This window comes from Xyrauchen texanus, chromosome 28, assembly GCF_025860055.1.
Source record: "Xyrauchen texanus isolate HMW12.3.18 chromosome 28, RBS_HiC_50CHRs, whole genome shotgun sequence".
NCBI lineage: Eukaryota > Metazoa > Chordata > Actinopteri > Cypriniformes > Catostomidae > Xyrauchen > Xyrauchen texanus.
Genome location: NC_068303.1, coordinates 39,930,919 through 39,949,970, shown reverse-complemented (window position 1 = coordinate 39,949,970; position 19,052 = coordinate 39,930,919). Strand labels below are relative to the sequence as shown.

General features: G+C 35.4%; 1 protein-coding gene across 2 annotated transcripts in view; it reads left to right on the top strand.

Annotated features, from left to right (window-relative positions):
- The window catches only part of ptprk (protein tyrosine phosphatase receptor type K), a 270,960-nt gene that overhangs the window by 10,725 nt on the left and 241,183 nt on the right, over nucleotides 1-19,052 (top strand). The window lies entirely within an intron of this gene.

Below are 19,052 nucleotides of genomic sequence, written 5' to 3'. Positions count from 1 at the left end.
AATTAGTCACACCCCCTCTTTTCAAAACCCCTTTCTCCAAAGATACCAAATGAGCTTTATTGAGGCCGACATCATGCAGAAACTGTTGTTATAAAAATAGCACCCTCAACTGACAACTGTTATGAGCAGCATGGCATAAAAATGGCAGTAACCCTCAATAATTAGCTGCAATAATTTGCGTCCCTGTATGCGGACATTTTTTTTTTTGTGGCCGTTTACAGAGTCTAGAGCTGTCACAGAGACCGGCGAGATATCTTGCAACACTTATTTCATTCATTTCTTTCAGAAAGTAGAAAACATTTTTGCATTTCCTTTCCATTGCTTCCAGCTCCTTTCAAAAAATATAATTTTTTTATATTAATACTAACGAATAATACAAAATTATTATAAGTATTTATTTTTTATATAATTATAATGATAAAAAAGTATTTACATTTATTTTAGTTATTTAAAAATATATATGTTTTCATTAAAAAAGTTAACCATTTGTTACCACAGGAAGCACGTTTTTAGTTACCTGATAAAACGTTTACTGTGTAGAGGTGGTAGATGATGTAGTTTCAATAGACATAGCAATTATGTTATTATAAAAACAATTAGCCTAACCACACTGAGACTACAAAACCCATATAAACCCTCTTTATAAGGATGAGTGATGAAGTTGCGCCAGTATAATTGTGATAAACTGAAGTGCCACACTTTTTCCTTTAGGCAAACACACATGAAAGCAGTGCATCTGTTCCTAATGTTTTCACTCTACTTTCCTGCATAAGTTCAAATGTTTTTGCGAACAGCTGTGCTAGCCTGAGGGATAGACCGAAGGAGGAGCCAGCACAGGTGGCACCTCACGAGGCGGGATTTGGTGCTGTCACTCAAACAGGTTACAATTTCTATCTGCTTCCTTAGGGAGCGTGCCTCTTTGGGCCACAGTGATGATCTGTTCACACCAAATGTTTTTTCCTCTGAAAAAAAGTCACCAGGCAGCAAGCAAGCTTTAAGGTCATGGATCTGGAAGTGACATTCCAGATGGATGTAAACCTTTGTTGAAATGGCGTGGGAATGTGTTGAATCTATATAAATATACATTCAGAGGCAAAGCCGACTTTATTTGTTTACGCTTGCTGCATTCATTTGGAAGTGATCTGATGTGCGGTCACAGATGGGCGTGTATTGTTTATTTTACAATGACTTCAAATGAGGATCATTCAATTTCAAACTGTCCGTTTATAAGGTTTATTTACGGTTTTGAGTCTTTTGTTTTTGTAAACGTCATTTTCGTTTTAGAGTGTTTCCAAAAGTTGCTCGTCCACACTAAAACGGATGAAAATGCTTAAATCCCTTTACTGCGCATGCGAAAAATCGCTGTTGCATGTACGGCTGAAACACAATTGTAATCGTGTTCTGTCTCTAAACACCAATTGTGAGTAAACGTTCCATCGCCATTGATGGAATGCAATGTGAAGGTTGTACAAAGTAACATTTAACACTCTGCTGATTCGGACGGGACTAAAGATCTCCGTGTTTATTACAGAGAGTGTCTGTTTTCTAGATGTGGGCGTTACATAAGTTTGAACACATAATTTAGGTGAACAATTAACGTATCTTTTAAACTGCTATCAATTTGACTCTCAGGCACAATAGTGCCGCTACAACATGGGCAGCCATCTTGATTGTTTTGGGTTGAATGGATCACATAACTGCGTCACATGACAACAAATAAGTCAGATATGTACATTTTCGCAGTCTACACTACGATGCAAAGATGGCATTTTCAAGTTTTTCCACTTGGAAGATTTAGCTGACAAAAATGCTATCTCAGTGTGGACGGAAGGCCAACATGTAGAGAAAAAGATGCGCTTTCAATCTAAAATGTATTAAAGTGGACATGGCCTTAAAATTAAAATGATCCCATAATTTACTCACCCTAAAGCCATACTAGTTGTGTATATATATGACTTTCTTCTTTCAGCCAAACACAGTCGGAGTTATATAAAAAAATATCCTGGCTCCTCCAAGCTTTATAATGGGAGTGAATGGTACCTTAGATTTTGAACACCCAAAAAAGTGCATCCATCCATTATAATAGTAATCCATACGGATCCAGGGGGTTAGTAAAGGCCTCCTGAAGTGAAGCAATGTGTTTCTGTAAGAAAAATATACATATTTATAACTTTATAAACTATAATCACCTGCTTCCAGTAACGGCCATCCTCGCGTTCACAAGAGAGTCGAGTTCCGGCATATGACGTAGGCGTATCGTAAGATCTGGTGAGAAGTGACGAACGCAGAAGCGTAGAGGATAGAGGAAGCCAGTGATTATAGTGACTTCTCATTTGTTGTGAATAATCGTAACTTTTTGGTTTGCATTCAGCATTGTTAATCTCATCAATAAAATAAAAAATGAAAATGTTAGTTGATGAAGGATTTTATTTTGTCAGCGATAATGAAGACAAGAGGAAATGACGCATCATGATGATAATCAAATGGTTTTAATTAAAACATACCTACTGTTAACTAAAATATGACGAGGAATAAATGTTGTATGTTTTTTATTTTAATAAAAATAAAAATCTAGAAATTATTCATTTAAAAAAATCCATTCATAAGCCCTATTTGTTCTTGATTAGTTTTTTAAACGAGGTTTGAGTTTCAATTTTTTTTTCACCTGACATCTGAGATGTAGGCTAATATGCTGATACGGACGGGACTAAAGATCTCCGTGTTTATTACAGAGAGTGACTGTTTTCTAGATGTGGGCTTACATAAGTTTGAACACATAATTTAGGTGAACAATTAACGGATCTTTTAAACTTTATCAGTTTAAATTTAAAATGACTTATCATTTAAAAAATAATTACAAATAATAAATAAATAAATAAAAATAATTGTAGTTTATTAATTATACATTATAAATAACTTCTTTTAAAAAGCCTATTCAAATAAAATTTGCATGATTTTATAGATGTGACAGCTTATAATATACCCAGTGAAATAATAAATATAATTATAACATTACGTAATTGAGCGGAGAAATCGAGGGGAGTATCTTGCTAGATATTACGATGCAGTCTTTGCGGTTTCTGTGATTTGGCTTTCCTTGTTAATTGTATTTTCTTTCTTTTTTTTGTCGGATGGCAAAAAATCTTCATCCAAATTGAAAGATGAGCTGCTGGCAGAAGATTGGCATGCATAAGTACATCTTAATGGTACTTCATGTAGGTCAGAATACATGAGGAGAAGCGTTGTGAAAATTCATTATCAACAATCACAGATATTCACATTTGGACGGGATTAGATTTCTCAGAGGACTCATGAGTTAGCCGAAAAACAGTTGGTAATTTGCTGTGGTATTTTTTTTTACAAAGGTTTATGAGAAAAACACTGACTTGTCAGATTTGGGCGGGATTAAAATAACAAAGTACGTCTGTGAATTTCCCTAACCTCCTCAGGGAAAAGGGCTTTAAATTTTCTAAATGTGAGGAATTCACAACAGAGTAACTTTTAAAAGTACCTCATACTTCAGAATATTTATTATACAGGTGCTCAGGCATGTTTATCTTATATACCAATCTTATTAATATATTTTTTAAAAAGAATACATCTTTAAATAACTGTTTTGTTGTTTGTACATTTTACAAAGTGTTTTATTTATTTATTTAATCATTTTTATTTATTAAAGTCTGATACAATTTGTATAATGTTTTTTTGCCATTTTCCAGATTATTGTCAACTAAAATATACAACTGAAATGAAATACCATTTTAGTCTGAGTAAAATTGACTAAAATAAATAAATATGACACAATAAAATATTGACTCATTTTAAAGGACATTTTGTCAAAAAGCAAAAATGATGACAAATAAAAACTGTATGAAAATGAATCAAATGAGATTAAGTATCTTTCATTTATTAAGTATTAAAGTCATTGGTTTGTCCAAAAATTGTCAGTGCACCTTATGATTATCAGAACCTGTACTGTGATATTTCTCATTTTATGTCTCCTCGAGCAGTCTATGTGAGTTTAGCATCCTTAGCACAAGAACGTGAGCTTTTGAGATTATTTTCTTAATTGATGCTAATAAGTGAGATCATGGACCCTTTCTTCTCACTCTGTTTGTCTTGCCTGCTGTTAATCACCATCAGTCCCCCGGGACCTTCAGGAGTCGACGTGTCTACCGCTAAACCCCTCCCTCACCCCCTTGACCCCTCACTTACACCTTCACACTGGAATTTATAGCCGTTGTTTTTAACTGTTTCTCCAGGACACCATTCTTCCTCCCCCAAACATTCACCCTCTTTTACATGTCGACATGATTTACAGTCGGGTTCAAAGCACACAGGAAAGATGACTTTAACATGGATGTAGACTTTATGTCCTAACGTAGACTTTATGCTCCATTAACTGCGTTTCAAATATTTAACTTTGGTGAACTCAAACAGGCAGCTTGTTGAGAAGTTTTCTGACTTGTAATTTTCATCCGTTCTGATAATAAACAGGTGAACAAAATTCCATAGACTTAAACTGAAGAAGAGACCAAAGCCACCTAGAGACCAGAATATTATAGAGACTTAGGGATGGGCTTTTTGAACACTGACCACCGGAGCAACTGCATAGCAACACTTTAATAACCACTCAGAACACCTCAGCAACCCAATAGCAACGCCCTGGCAACCACATAGAACACCCTAGCAAGTAGCAAATCCAAACGAACTCTTTAGAAATACAAAAATGTAGGTTACATTGGTTTTGTGGCACGTAACAATGCAAAACAATAGTGCGGCCATGTCAGTAAATATGACGAGTTTGTTTCTTTTTTAAAAAAAAGAGAAGGGCTCACAGTTGAAAAGGAGAGCACAATTGATCTGACATGCTTCATTTGATTTGTTTAGTGTGTGTGTGTGTGTTTGTCTGTATATGACAGTGCTTGTCCACTGAAGTTTGTGTTACACTCAGATTTGCTTACGTGCTGCACAACAGTCTGTGGCGTGATTTGTTTGTGTGTGTACATGAGATGCATGCAGTTCGTCTCCAGTGTTTGTGATAAGCTCTTGCTGACGGCCAAATAAAATGGAAAAAATGCAACCGTCACCCCCCAAGATGTTCTTGTAAACTCTGCTCTGTCTTCATGCTGAGGTATGCGTGTTCCCAGGGTCCTGTGAGGGACACACACACACACACCGTCAGACCACATGTGGTTTAGGTTAACCAAACCTCATAGTGTGTGAACTAACATTAATGGAGTCATTTGGTTACTTTTGGTGCACAGGAATTTAGCAACAAATCTCTTTTATTAAACTTTTTTAATTTTAAAGGGATTCGTTCAGCCAAAAGCGAAAATGCAATCATTGTTTTCTCACCCCTGTGTTGTTATAACCCCATATGACTTTCATTCTTTTTCTTTACACTAAAGGAGAAATTGTGAAACATTTTGTGCTCAGTGATGTCATGCCATGACAGTTTATGGTGACCACCTCTTCAAGCTTCAAAAGAACACAAACATATAATTAAAAGTAATATAATTAGTAGTGAAGTATCTGCTGGTTTCCTTTGTTGACCAAACTTCATAGCCGTCCTGTTTACTGTCCAGGAAAAGTGTGTGTGAGAGAGAAAGCGAGTTGAAATGAGGGAGAACCAAGTGTTTAAGCGTGTACATGGTTCAAAATGAAGATTGATGAAGCTAATTACATGCTAGAGTTAATTCTACAAGAAATACACATACATATCTGGAGCTTGACCCACAAACCTGCTGAGAGCACTGGCTTTCTCTGACTCCGTGTGGCTGTTTTAGAGGATTCAAGTGCAGAGAAGTTATGAGAAGTATGCATACTGCATCTCTTCCTGTAGAATTCTGTTTGTGCAGCGTGGAAGCCTGTTTTTACTGGAACACTCAGATGTCTGTTTTCAGATGTCATTGTTTCCAAATTATGTGGTAATGGATCTGATTCATTGTAACACATTCTTGAGAATGACAACGAGGCTGTGAGGGGTACACTTGCAGACTTACCTGTGGGCTGTAGGGCTGTTCGTGCGATATATCGAATGTTCAGAAAATAAACACAAACTCTAAATTAAAACAATATCTTGAGTATCTCGATGATTTAATGAGCTTTTTATTTGGCAATTGAGTTTCATAAAGAGCGCATTAAAAGGCTGATTTCATGCTCCTTTAGGGCTGCACAATTAGGCTAATAAAAATAACATCAAAATGGAGATATGGTCATTTGTGATTATTAAACCGCAAAGGCTGCAATTAAAGACATGTAAACATAGTGTGTGTGTGCTTCAGAATAGTTGGGTGAAGTCGGGTGTTTTTAGCACTTTTAGAGCAGTTCATATGCATTGTGAAAGAAAACGTCTGCAGGTTCAAGCATCCATACGATCCCAAACATTAACCACTACAAGTTATTATACAAATCTACAAACTCTGCACAGTAAAACAGAAAAGTAGGTGACTGCGTTTCACTGATGCGGAACATTGTAAACTGTCAAAAACACAGTCATATCAGAGTCAAAATAAAAGCTCCAGGTGAAGGTGGAGTGAATTTGACATAATTTAGATTATATAATACTTTTCAATAAAACAAATCTAATCCTCAAAATAATGAGTATTCAGTATTACATTATTATAATAAACTTGGCTGGGTCCCGCTGTAATAATGTAATATTATGCAATAGGTCTGAATGGATTAGTCGATGTTATCAACAACATTGACAATTTTCTTTGTCAAATAGTCGTTTAATCTCATTTAACGTAACATGAGATCACTTTAAATGCAGTTATATTTAATGCATTATAGCTTTATTAAAGTTCAAATAATGAGGAAGTAGATCATGTAAATAACTACAAACACTGAAACTGGCATTTTTCTGTGCGGTCAGTGCCTCTTGTAGGGAAACATGCCATTTATTATTTAGAAGTAGATTTGTATTCAATACCTTTAAAATATTGAGTCTACTTGGCTACAATGTCTGTTTTGATGAAATGATGATTTTTCTGATTAAATAAAAAATACTTTTGAGCCATTTCAGAGCAAATGCTTAATTATAGAGATTTACAATATATCGAAAATCATCAATATTTACAAAATTAAAGAAAATTATAGAAAATTAAGAAAATGTTTGTAGTCATATCTTCCAGCCCTGTTGGGTTGTACTAAGATCATTCCGCTGACGGAAAAAAAGAAAACATCTTTCCAAGAAATTTCAGTAGACAAAAAACTCTGGAAACATGATTTGTGGAAAATTAAATGTGATCTGCAGCTTTATACAGTATGCCATCTAACACTCTTTACACTGGCCTTAGAGTCTGACAAATTAAATGTGGGACACAGATTTGAAGTGTTTGTATTTTAGATTACTGGTGTTTGTGTATTTGGTCATTTTGAAATGTTTCAAATTGTATTACTGTGAAGCACTTTGTCAACTCTGTTGTTTTAAATGCTATATAATTACGGGTGAGATGAGATTAAAGTGCAAATGCTGTGATTTTAATTATATAATATATAGTTCACAGTAGATTAGTGCACTGCTTTGTCATCTCGTACAACGTGAATGATTCTTAATGTCTGTGGAGTTTCTAGTGTTTAAGCGGTCGTATTTATTTATAGTACGCAGCTCGTACACAGTAAAATTGCAGCCTTTAGTGGTTTAATAAATCACACTAGGACGTCACAATTTTGGTACCAGATAGGGTCGGTACTCTGTACTACCGGTACTGCAGAAACACTGTTATCGTTACATCTTTTTTATTTTAGTACCGACTTGGTACCAAAGTAGCGGTACTTTTGACAATACTAGCCGTATTGTATAGCATATTTGTTTTGTTAAAAACACACAATGGCTTCAAAATACACATTTGAGATATAAAAGTATGTTATGGCAATCCTTCTGCTTACCAGTTCTGTGCTTTAGCCCACTACTTTACTCATCACTGTCATCGTATACTGAAAACTATTGATTTTAAATGATGCTGAATCCAAGCCACTAGGTGTCAGTGTAAGTCCAAGATGACACAGAGACAAACGTTTCTGACTGCATCTTTATCAGAGATAGTTATAACTGAAAATCCATTCAAATAGTTATGTTTGTTTGAGAGATATAAACTGATAGTTTGAGTCTTTTTGACCAGTTCATTGGCTCAAAAGAGTCATTCGATTGTAACTTTAGTCGTGCTGTACATGTTTGTTTTGTTGCTGATAATGAAACCTGCTAACATACAGTTGTTTCTTTAGAGAACACACATGCCATTTTAATAATGATCACTTCATTCATTTATTGGTCACCAATGGAATGGTGTGTGATTGTTTCTGCCTTCCGTGTGTGTGTGTGTACAGGTTTTGCTATACTTGTGAGTGCCACATTTTTTAAAATGTCCTCACAAGTGTAGTAAAGTGCTAGAGAACCCATTTGTGAGGACATTTTAACTGGTCCTCATTAGTAAAAAAAAAAGCCTCATAAATCACCTAAATTATGTTTATCTTTAAATCTAATGAAGTGCATAGGTTTCTGTGAGGGTTCAGTTTAGGGGTAGGGATAGGGGATGGAATACATTTTTAGCCTGCTATAAAATACATGAAAGTCTATGAGATGTCCTCACAAGTATAGCAAAACAAACATGCGTGTGTGTGTGTGTGTGCGCGTGCGTGCGTGTGTGTGTGTCGAGCGGTATTAGGTCAGCTCAAGTGATTGATCTCCCATCCTCCTGATGTTTGATGTTTAATAAAATTGGTTTAACTAGTGTGACTGAGATGTACCACTGTCACCTTCCTGTAGGCAAATGAAGTCCAGAAATAGTCCCTCGCCCACTCTCTCGCTGTCTATCTGTTTGTCTGTCTGTCTGAGCCATTTCACTTTAATGACTAGTGTACACTACATGACTCAAGCTCATCTCCTCTGATCCTCTGAAGGTCTTGTTGTGTGTGCAGACGCTACGACTGTTTTCAAAACTGCCTGATATCTAGATGTCTTGTCGTCATGTGTGTGTACTGTCCCGACGAGCGAGAGATGACAATGAGCCGCAGCCAATGAAATATAGAGAGGGCAAGGAATTAGGAAGCAGAAGACAAAAAATAATTACAATATAATCAAATGAAACGTCTCCCACATCTCCTTACCCTGTGTTTTTAATATTATCAATTTTGTTTTCCTTTGCAAATGGTGCCAATAAAGAACAGCTGTTCTTTCATATTTTTTACATGTATCAAGAATAAACTGCACAAGTTTGTGAATGAATTTCATATCTTAATTTAAGATGCATTTTTGACATTTTTCATCTGTTTGAAATGAGACAATGCTATGGGCAGTTGTAACGGCCATTTATTCGCCAGTTACATGCGTATTTAAAGGGAAACAAGCTTCAGAACTCTCTTAATATTTACATGAACATGAACAAGTGACACCGAAATGAGCAGCAGGCACACTAGAAACTCAGTTACAGGTACTGCACTAAAATAACTCCGAATTCTGCTCTAAATTTCAATTTTTGGGAATATTAAGAGAAACTATGTGCCTTTTTTTTAGCAGTTTTCTTTCTCATCTTTTACTATTTTACACTTTATTATCATTCAGTAAAACAGACATAATGATTGATGTATTTCCTCATGAAATCAGAGACTGTCCTCAAAATCTGAACACAAGTAATCAAATGAGATGACCAGGTGTAACAGTGATGTCTCGCGTGTACAGTTGTAATCGGATCACCCAAAACTCATCTTAATACCAGGTGAAGACATGGTCTCAGTCGGGGACGAATGGTCATGTAGTTGATACACTACAGTCCTGAAGCGTTCGCACCAGCACAACGAAAAACCAGACTTAGTCGCAGGACGCTGACTGCAAGTCGTGTAGTGTACGCTTGGCTGAACATGAGAAAAAGAAAACATGTTTGCTGCTTAATTGTGAATGTTGTTGCTTTTATATCGGTCAAATGTAAAGTCAAGTGCTCTTGAGAATTCATTTACATTTCAGATACTGCTTGACATTAAACAATTGAACAGCCTCATTTGTACAGTATTGGGAAGTAACTAAAATAGTAAACTTCATGGAAAAGTCATAGGCAATTTTATAGTGAATATACTTTTTCTGGTCTCTGATTAAAATATTGAATCCATTAGATATTGCTTTTGTGCAGAGGAAAACTTGCTCTCAAACCATTGTCTATTGGAGTTGGTTCTATTCTGCAATGAATGAGTGAAACCAGTCAAACCAGCTCACAAATTAGTCTAAATTAATTACTAGCATTTTGCTTTGTAATCCTTTTCCAGTAATCACAAACCACTAGAAAGGTGGTGAAGTAAATGAAGCAGAAAAGATTAAGTACAGTACAGAGTTCAGAATGTATTCAAACACATAGAAATGTAAATGTAAATTCTACTTTTGAACTCAATTCAAACATTAATTCTCTAGCTTATTCAGTAAATATTATACATGGTTGTTTGTTATCTTGTTTGAGTAAATTTCACTGGTAAATAAAACAAGTGCATTTAATCACCAGGCTTGAATAATAAATGAGCTCATATACTGTAGTAGGGCTGGGTATTGATACAGATTTCCCGATTCGAGTCAATTCCGATTCACAAGCTCTCGATTCAATTCGAATCATATGGATAAATTGTTTTTGTCACATTTTTATTGTCTACCTCCATAATTTGTACCATTTACAATCATTAGGGATGAGACGGTATATTGAAATTCAATATATCGTGAACACAAACAATTACGAACCATATCGTGTCATAACTCGATAAATGACCCGTATAACATCATAATCTCACTATCACTTGATTTTACCACTACTGTGCTTTTTTTCTACACTGTTTACAGGGTTCACTCAAGGTCCATGAAGTGCTTGAATTTAGCTTTTAGAAATGTACGTATTGGAATACCTGGAAAATTGTCTTGTGTTGATGAAAAGTGCTTGAGATTAAAACTGATCTTTTCCTCCGTGTAATGTGTGTCCATCAAAGACGAGGCGATTTCACTTTCATTGAATTATGTGTCTTTAATATCTTTTCTGTTCTTTACACTCAGATAAAAAAGTAAACAGAAATATACATTTTATTCTCACTCAGCATGGATGTGTTAAAGAAGCTGTGAAATGCACGTTGAACTCTTAAAGTGACAGTAACCTTTTTAGCGTTTCTTATACAAATGAATGAAAACTCAATGTTTTTACTTGTAAATTGTACATATTATTTCATACAGCTCATATCAATATTATATACAGTATACAATTTCATGATATAATATTAATTAAATGTAGATTTCTTTTTTTTTCAATATTAAAATGTGATTATAATAATGATGACAAATTAAAAAAAAAAAAAAATACACTTTTACATACTTTTTTCAGGACGGATTTTGTTCAGTACTATTGCTTGTTCTGCACCAAGCTTATTTTTTTTTTATCTTTTCTTATAAGTATAGGAGCAACTCTTATTATTTAAACTTTGAGCATTTATATTGTGTATTAAATAACTTTTTTTTTTATAAGAAATTATAATGTGCATTTTGCTAAAACTTTTCTGACAATAATACAGTTTATGTAATATTTTGTCATTTAAGTGTTATTATATCGACTCAAGATAAGATTGAATCATGAACCTCATATTGTATATCGAACCTAATCGTGAGATAACTATCATCCCATCCCTAATTTACATTGATATGTAGAACACTTGCTTAATCGGTGCTGTCTCTTTAAGACAAAAGGTATTAGCCAGTAGGCGCAAAAACAAGAGAAGGCGTGCATCATGTCTTTAGCACATCCATGTCTTTTTTTTGTTGTTGTTTTTAATCAACAACTGACTGTAAAAAATAGAAAGAGTATTAAAAGAGACATTATTCACTGACATGGATCTTTGGACACAGAATGAGTTAAACCAAATGCAGTGAAGGGACCTTTGAGTGGTATAGTGGAGAAGAAGTTATTAGCACAATCACTGGTGAGTGAAATCTGAACATTAATTAGCCTGTGGCAAATCATAGACATTTTTAATTGTATAGCATGAGATGGAGCAAATACATGCTTTTTTCCTATTTTCTGTTTGCTGAATTATAGAGCTCTGCAGGCCAATTGAATAAATGATGCAGATAAAATTGTATGAGTGTGTTGGTATGGATGTCAGAGTGTGTTTTGTATGTGTGTATTGAGACATTTTTGTGTGTATAAAAACAACAGTGGCATTATATAAACAAACTGGCATTTAAAGGGTTCAAATCCTGAAAATGAATGAATATTTGGTCATTATGATCAGGACAGATGTTTGTTTAAAAAATGAACTCCTTGAAAGTGGAAAATAATATTAATATATAAAATGATTATGGCAGTTTTTTACCTCTGAGTAACTTTTTAAATTGACGCACAAGGGTTAAAAAGCTTTGAAAACTCTATAGTAGGTAAACAAATCAACTTCTAAATAGCAGCTGGTGTTGGGTTGATGCATTATTACTGTACAATTGGCATGTTCACGAAAAAAATGCATTTTTGTGGAGAGTAGAAGGACCGTGTGGGTGAACACTGTCAAGGGAAAATGTCAGTTGTTTGGAATATTTTGACATTAATGAACACATGGAAGAAAAAATTCAAGGCTGATATGCTTCAACAGAGATTTGTGAGGACTCCCATATACAACAGATAATAGATGTCTTCTCTCTTTAGTAGTCGTACTAAGTGTGCTTTTCAGTTTGCATGTTAAATACACCATATATTTTGATAAACGAGTGTTCACCTTCGACCTTTTAGATATCGCATGAAGGCACAACCATGTTTTGTTTCTTCTTTCAGTTCAACAGCACGGCAATAAAAAAAAACTTGAAATAAAACTGACGTTTTTCTCGGTTCATTTTCTGCTGCATTCAGTCAAGTGTCATATAATATAAAGCCATTGTAATTAACTCTGCATCAAGGCCTCAGTATCTGTGTTGATGGAACATACAGTATGCATATTGAACGTGATATCTTGAATGATATAGAAAACTATAAGTTGTTTAGTTGTACATGTAAAACTCAACATAGAACACATTAAAAACTTGTTTAACATTTAGCACGCTAATTAATGCGACTGACCGATCACTGCCATCTTTTTAAGCATTAGCACGTGGCAGTCTTCACTTAATTTAAATAAATCTCATTATTTAATTCATTCAAAAGTCAGAGCAAGATTTATCTGTCACAAAAATGAATTCAAATGACAGTATTAAAATAGGACACACAAACTAATCATAAACATTATCTAAGTCTTATGATTTTAGGCCAAACTATTCAAAAGTTATTAGAATTTTTTTTTTCATATTACTTGACCACTTGGTGGCGCTGTGCAAAACGGTGCAGGTAGCCTCAAGTCATGCTTGTGATGACATATACCAATGTCAATATGCTAAAGCATTGCAAAGATACAGCCTCACATCAATTTAGATGTGCTCTCCATTGAATTTGTTGATGCTGGATATGAAAACAGTTTGGAAAATAATTTCGTTTTTTTGGACTTATGGTTCAAAAGTTATAGGTCGAACCGTAAGTGAAACTTTGAACTGTTGGTGGCGCTAGACCGTTGGAGTTAGAGACCCCAAATTTGGGTCAGTTAAAGTTCAGTTATAGTTCCTCTATCAGTGTGCCAAATTTCATAACGTTCCTACGTACGGTTCAATGAGCTGTCATAGTCTTTTGACAGTAGAATAATAAAAAGAACACTAACAGAAACAATAGGGGATTCGTACCTTTGACCCCTCAAATATTTTTCTGTGAATTGCACGTGGTTTAAACTTTCTTACACACTTTTTTTTCAGCAGTTTTAAAACTGCTGTTGTTTTAAATGCTAATTTTCATAGAGCTACATGGGATTTTTCCCAATCATGATTTTATTAGCAAAGTCATTAGTCAATCAGTTTTGAAAGTGTTGATGTTGAAGATCTCTGAATAAGTTGGTTGATATCTTCCAAAGATGGATGCTATGTGTATGTGGCCAGTATTGCTCATTGCAGGGCCATTTCAGTAAAGGTTTGACATGTAGATGTTGTGTGAGTCTCTAACATCTGATTTAAGATTCTGAATGGATCCTTTAGAAGATTCTATTCCTCAATGGCTTTGAATGCATTTTTCTCTGGTGTCTTCCTATCTCTCCACTGGCTCACGGTCTCTCTCAGGCTTGTGGCCATTTTGAATGACCTCATTCTTGTCTATCTGTCCGTGAGATGACATCAGCCTGGACGCTTCGGCCATCTTGGCTTGTGTTCAGTATGTTCTCTCATGTAAAGAAAGTTTAACCCAGTTAGAATTACTGAACCGCCCTTATCACAGCCACTTTGTGTTTGGAAAAAATCTTAAAAGTGAAGATCTGAGATCTTACAGTCTTTGAACCTGCAGTAAGATGCCAATGACTTTATCTGTTTTAGTGATTAGGCTATGGTTAGCACAGCAATTACTCAATGAAGTGAGCGATGAGTTACCTGTCCTCATCGTTAGCTCAAGCTCCACTCTTCACCATAATTGTGACTCCCCCAAAACTCTGACAAAATCTCTTCTAAATCTCAACATAACAAAACAGTAAACACTAAAAAGTATCCCTATTAATAATCACCTTGCAGAAAAACACAAAATAACACTTAATGTTAACATTTACTCTCAGGTCCCATGCTGGGAAATGGAAATCCCCCATGAAAATATTCATGTAGTCCCAACTCAAATGGATTAAGTGAACTTCCATTTAACTGGTTAGAATGCAATGACATCAAGTTGTGTCAAAATGTTGTAGAATTGTGTCGCTTTTAAGTAAATTGAACAAGCAGAATTTTTTTTTTTTTAATTGAATGCATAATGAAATATTTGATGTTGCGCATCACTTCTGAGCAATTCCAGTGTTACGGTTGTGACATTTGTCGTCTAAAGGTGATATTAAACTACTCATAGAAAGTACTCATTAACAGTATTTTAAACCATTTGTATGTGTAGGCCTAATCATAAACCTCTGCATACATCAGAAAATGTCAGTCTTTTTGAATGAATTTGCATTATTGACTTGACAAAAATGGACAAGGGCGAAGAAAAGTCCTACTGAAATGTAACTTTCAAAGTGCATGTAAACGTATTGAATGTTGCTGTGACGGTCAGGATGTTCATCCTAAAAAAAAAAAAAGTTACTGCATTGCAAAGTTAACGAGGGTGATATGAAAATGGATTTGAGGCTGTATATCAGGAACACTTTGTCATATCGAAACGAAACTTGGTATGCTTCGTGAGGACCATGGTCTGAGAATACATGCTAGGGCTGAGCAATTAACCGAAATAAAATCAAAATCACAATATGACCCTGTGCGATTTTCAAACTCGAGGCTGCGTGTGTGCACGGCTGTTTTTTCTGTAGTGTGTTTTGCTTTTTTAAATACTGTCATCATCTGAGCGCATTATTTAAAGTGCCCCAGATTTATGTCGATTGCACGTTTGTGTAATTTCACGTACCTCTGTTTGGCCCCTACAATTTACTAAACGCATATAAAATAATCCCCATGAGAGCGTTTTTTTTTGACAGCAAGGCAGATGAGAGCAATTCACGGCATTAAAAGGCTGTTATCAACTCAACTTAAACAACAGAAACTTCTGTCCCTTCAGTTTTCGAAATAAACGCTTCTGCCAAAATTGGTTTAAAAAAGCCTTGAGGGTTTATCGGGACTGCATAGTAAATTAATAAATTATTAAAGAAATAAATTACTATTAATTAATAATAACAATAAATTATAATAGTTAGAATGATCATTATTATTATACATTAATATATTTCTAATTTATCTTAACATTATTATTATTATTGCAATAATATAATATTCAAGCTGACTGGGTTTCAAAAACATAATGATGAAAAGTGAACTGACCCTATCACAAATTGGAAATTTTTGTTGTTGTTTTTATTTATTTTTTAACAAATGCTTTCCCCCACCCCCTCTGTTTAACTGTTTTATTTATTACTCTTTCTAGAACAGTATTTCTGGTCGACAGTTAAGCATGGGCAAAACGTAGTTTAATTTTAGTTAAAAGGAAACACACGTTTTTTGTTTTATGTTTGTCATATCACAGTTCATATTGCAATTGCAATTTTGTATTTGTTTTTCCTCCAAATCGTTCAGCCCTAGTACATGCAGACTTTTGCGACAGCGCCACCTATGGGTCAAGAATTGTGAAAAATTGCTTCGTCTTTTTTTTTTGCCAGTACATTTTTAACCATATGTCCTAAATTCATGGTGTTGGTGTCTGTGGATTCCTGGTCATGTGGATTTCAACAATATCAGTCTTTCCCATATCGGTCATTCTGCCTCTCCATTGAGTTTTAATGAAAGGCGATCCTGTAGCCTATTTATTAAATGCATTGAGGGATTTGAAAGAAAATAGGTATGGATCATCGACATCATGTCCTGAGTATACCTAAGCATTATAAAAACAGCAGCCCCTATAGTACAAAAGAGAATCCACACTTGTGTGCTGACTCTTAATTCTGGATGTCTCTTCACCATGGTTGAGCTATGTCATCTGAGTGGCACAGTCTGTAGAGTATTGGACTATAGTTCCAAGGGTTGTGGGTTCGATCCCCACTGTATTTTATAGTTGCCTCTGTATATTAAGCTAGGATTGTAAAAAGTTATTTTAACATTGAAAAGACAAATGTGGTAATTTTGCATATGAATCCCTTTTTTATTTAGTAAAAACTGCATGTTTCAGATATTTGTGTGTGGTGACGTTGCCTTCCCTTCTCTTGCGTTAATAATCTGCTGTAGGTGTCAAAACTGTACTGCAGTTTGTGTGTTACCTGCTGTAAATAATCAGTAGATGGAGTTTCTGTTTGTAGTTTGGACAGAAGGTGTGTTTATATGCAGGCATTTACATGTGTTTAAGCCTGTAATATATTGTTATGTTTGAGTAGAGGATGTGTGTGTGTGTGTGTGTGTGTGTGTGTGTGTGTGTGTGTGTGTGTGTGTGTGTGTGTGTGTGTGTGTGTGTGTGTGTGTGTGTGAGCGTGTATTTATCACTTTGTGGGGGCCAAATGTCCCCATAAGGATAGTAAAACCCGAAATTTTTGACCTTGTGGGGACATTTTGTCGGTCCCCATGAGGAAAACAGCTTATAAATCATACTAAATGATGTTTTTTGAAAATGTAAAAATGCAGAAAGTTTTCTGTGAGGGTTAGGTTTAGGGGTTGGGTTAGGTTTAGGGGATAGAATATAAAGTTTGTACAGTATAAAAACCATTATGTCTATGGAAAGTCCCCATAAAACATGGAAACACAAATGTGTGTGTGTGTGTTAGGGTCAGTCTCCTGTGCTGCCATATGGGATTTGGGACTGTAGGTTGTGATAAGGGGCCACTTCCAGATGGCCCTTCCTCCTCACAGAAGATGGACAGCAAATGTCACCATGGACTCATAGAGTTGATTATTTTGCTGCTCTATCTGTGTGTGCACTCCAACGACAGGCCTTTGAGGATGCATGATCAGTCTTATTTACTGTCAAAGACCAAAGATCATCTCACATGGGTTTCAATGCTGTTGAACACTATTGGGATAGATGATATTGTTTTTGTCTTTAAATTATATCTGGATGAAGTGTTCATTTTCAGACTTTTTATTTTTTATTATTTTTTTTAATTTTATGCATAATTGTCTTTTGGGGCTTCCTTGTCAACTTACATCTGCACAGACAAAGTTCATTGTAAAGGTGTTCAGCGAGGAAATACACAACATATTAATTCTGGATTATTTATATCAATAAAAATAATCAAATGATAAAAATAGACTGTTCGTTTTATTGAGCCATTTCGTTCTTCCCGTTTCAAAAGGAAAGATATAGCTACATCACAAAAATGAGGTGTATATGCATAAACTCCTGAGCATTTCCATCCAATCACAGTGCTGCCTCATTCATGAGCTCACATTACAGTCACAGCGGAGAATTCAAACTCATGACATGGGTGCCGCTGTTCCACAGGCACGAGACTTCAACAGCACTCGGGGAACCGGAATTAGAGCGGAATTTTACGCTAAACACCGTGATCAGATTGAAATCACTCCACAAAACGCACCGCAGTCCATAACCGGACCACCACAAGAATTTCTTGGCTGCAGTTGTGCTAGTCTGGCTCCAATCATGCTGTTTATGAGGGAGGGCTACGAGCACTGATTCCATCGTGTGTCAGATAATGGACATGATTAGATTTAAATCACAGTTCAGAATGGCCACAGTCCACACAGATGTTTTAGGTCGTTCAAAGATCGTTGTCAGAGTTTACATTGTTCTGTGTTTATATACTCCTCACATTAGTGGAGGAATCAGGTTTCAGTACGAACACAATACAGCCATTTCAGGTTCACTTAATGTGTGTTGTTGTGTTTCTTTGGGTACTTAGACGTTCTTGTTCACAGAAATGAGCTAAATCTGACACAACCTCCCATTCATTAAATACTTTTATTTGTATTATTTTTATACCATGTTTTTTTTGGAGATATTCTTTGGTTATATAGGAGTACTACTTTGTAAAGGGCGATTGAAGCTTTGGGTCACCTGACCGAACAGCTGCAAATCACAGGTAACCAGCGACTGAGAGATAAAGAGACGCCTGTATATTTTAGGAATAGTCTTTCTGTACAACCTCAGAGTCTTTTCATGAGTAGGAGAACTCAGATTTTTCATGTTCAGTCTGGTTAGTGTTCTTAATATCTTCATTTTCTTCATAGGTGTCTGCTTTTCCTGCAAGGCTTTTGCATTACTTTCTACAATCTTTGTCTATAGCTTTTCCTGGAGAAAACAAATGAGGCATTCACTCGAGTTGTGCATGATCTCAGAGTAGCCGTCGAAGTCACTGGGAGGTTTTTGCCTCATGAAATATTGTTTTTTGTGGGGAATGGTGTGTTGAAGCCCTTGAGCTTGTCTATGGTTGCAGCTCATACTGTGCTAGAGGGGTGGTGATATGACAAAAATCTTTTATCACGATATGAATAATTTTATGATCATGATAATGATATATGTCACAGTATGGTAACTTTTTCTGGATATATATGTAACCAGGTTTAC